Source organism: Chrysochloris asiatica, unplaced genomic scaffold (assembly GCF_000296735.1).
Source record: "Chrysochloris asiatica unplaced genomic scaffold, ChrAsi1.0 scaffold00193, whole genome shotgun sequence".
Classification (NCBI taxonomy): domain Eukaryota; kingdom Metazoa; phylum Chordata; class Mammalia; order Afrosoricida; family Chrysochloridae; genus Chrysochloris; species Chrysochloris asiatica.
Window position 1 is genome coordinate 4,450,770 of NW_006408711.1, and position 2,839 is coordinate 4,453,608.

A 2,839-nucleotide genomic window follows, 5' to 3' on the forward strand; every position below is an offset into this window, starting at 1 on the left:
ATTACCAGAGCTTCTTACCCACAGTCTTAGAAACCCTATAATTGGGTCACTATGAGTCAAGATCTATTTGATAAACAGTGGTTTGGTTTGGTTTTTAGTAAAGTAGCGAGCCCTCAGCAGTTTCTATTGTAACTCAGAAAGCAAGTCAGAGGCAGTTTCTACCGTTAACTCAGAAAGTCAGAGACAAGAGTCTAGACTTAGAAGGCAATCGCCACAATACACCACTTCAGGAGTTAATACAGCCCTGGTAGGATAGTGGTTACCAATTGGACTGCTAACCACAAGGTCAGTAGTTCAAATCTACCAGTTGCTCTGTGGGAGAAAAAGATGAGGCTTTCTGCTCCTGTAAAGATAAATAGCCTCAGAAAACTTATACAGGGTTACTATGAGTGGGAAACCCTATACAGGGTCACTATGAGTCAGAACCGACTTGAAGGCACTTCAACACCTTCTACCTCGTCAGTGAATTTTTTTTTCCAGGAACTATTTGAAACTAACATAAAATTCCTGAAAAAATTTCAAATGCCTGTTGTTTTTTCTACTAAAGTGTGAATCCCACTCATTGGGTACTATATAACCCACTGATATAGGACTATTAAGATCTTTTGCATTAACTGTTTTGCAATTATCCTGGTATGGTCATTGCGTAATAGTCCCTTCTGTTTTTAAGGGGCAGTTGGTATAGAATGAAGGAAAGAAAGGGGATACAGATATTTAGGTACAAATATTTCACAGCAGGTACTGGAGTTTGATACTGTGGTACAAACAAGTGGGGTTTGCTTTAACTTCTATTTCTCTTGTAATTGAACAAATCATGTTTTATGAGATGTCATTTTTAATGGGAGATTTTCCCCTCTGTTTGATTTCACATCCTTAGGCACTGTTGTTCCAGAATAATTTTAATATTTATTGTGTTAAAATCTTACAATGACTTCAAAAGCAGGAGCTATTTACTACACATGGCAAGTCTAGCTCAGATTCAGGACATGTACTTACAAAACAAATATTCTTTTCCTTAATAATAATGTACAAGAAATGTCTAGATTATCACGAAACACTATCTTTTGCTTCATGTGCTATTCACATAGAACTGTTTTGTCCCACAGTAGAGTCACATTTTCAAATGATTTTCATATTTTTCATTTCGAATGTTCAAATATTTGCAATAAAATATCCACAAACACACCTTTTTAGCTTAAGAAGTTTTGCTCTTTTCTTTCAGCCTTCCAGTTATATAATTACAGTACCTAGGTGAAATCTATAATCATACAATGCTATTATATAATTGGAAAATTTATGGAAATTTTTCTTAAAGATCATGAAAGAATGTCAAAATATTCTCTCATTTGTATAATTCTGCTCAATTAGGTTTACAACAATCTAGAGAAAATCTACAAAATATATAGCTATGCACTGCACTTTTTTATGTGCCTCACTATACAATTTTAAAGCCATTAACAAAGGAACACAGTTACTTGAAAACATTCTAATGTCTTTTATTTTAGTGTGTAGAAGCTACAGTAAACCTTAGCTGAATCTTAAGAAAACTATTTGAATTTTTAAAATGCAATTCACCATTAAAAGCAGTATAATGTACTTAACTGGCTTATATTAAAATATTTTAATTTGTCATCTATAGTAATATAGTTTTCTTAGATCAGTGTTACCAAATTTCCTATGAAATATCACTGAACAGTTCAATTATTCTTCTAGCAGAGAAAAATCAAAGCTTTCTTATGTTTGTTAGAATTGTTTGATACTGCTATGCAAACAAGTGATTTTTTTCATTGTTACTCAATCGTTTCTTGCTGTCGAGTTTAAGAAATGGTTTATTTTAACAAGGAGCTTACAGAGTATCTTGCCCTTCCCCATTTTGTCCCCAATTTTTAATATTCATTATGAGGCTTCCCACTGTGATCTATAATAAATCCTAGAACTGAAACTGGAAACCAGAAAGAGCAGAGGCCATGATCCTCCAGGTCAGAGAGCGTACCCTGAGGAAGTGAGGTCTAATCATACCCAGTTGATCACATTTGCTATCTTTCTATTATTGAAGTTATATTACATAATAATGGTTTACATCACAACCAAAACTTGAGTTGCTTAGCTACAGAAAACTCTTACGTAGCTTACCTGTGTTTGCCAATCTTAACCAACACAACCAGGCCCACAAGTCAGTATGGACTGGCATACTGGCTCTTATCTTTGAAATATGAAAATCCCTTTTAAAAAATTATAACATATCATGGACCTAGACTGCATAATAATGAAACTATTAATTACTTTAAATAACATTGAATAATTACTGAGTATTTGATAATGGTAGGCAGTGTCTTAAGTACTTTTCATATATTATTTCATTTACTTCTCACAAAAGTCTCATTTAATTCTCATAACAGTATTATCACCACTTTACTTGTAAGGAAATAGAGACATGAAGAGGTGAAAGAACTTGCTTGAGATCACATTTCCAGTAGAGGCAGAACAGGGTGTGAAATGTGGTTTTGGCTTACTTTAGGGTAGAAGCTATTAACTACCAGGCTACCCTTGATAGAGGATATTTACTGAGAAAACATATAAAGACTATTATTGATTCAGTGTTGCTTTTAAATAAATTTATTTTACACCACACATAATTAAAGTCAATAGTATATAAGTGTGAAATATATTATTCATTACACATCACATAATACTTACTTACTGCCAGGAACTCTGGGCCCCACCCCAAATCACCCTCATTCAACAGATTATGGGGGAACAGGTGGAAATCACGGTATAGAGAGTACAGACTCACATTTAAGATCAGAAATTATGGTTCTAAGTCCCAGCTTAGCGATTT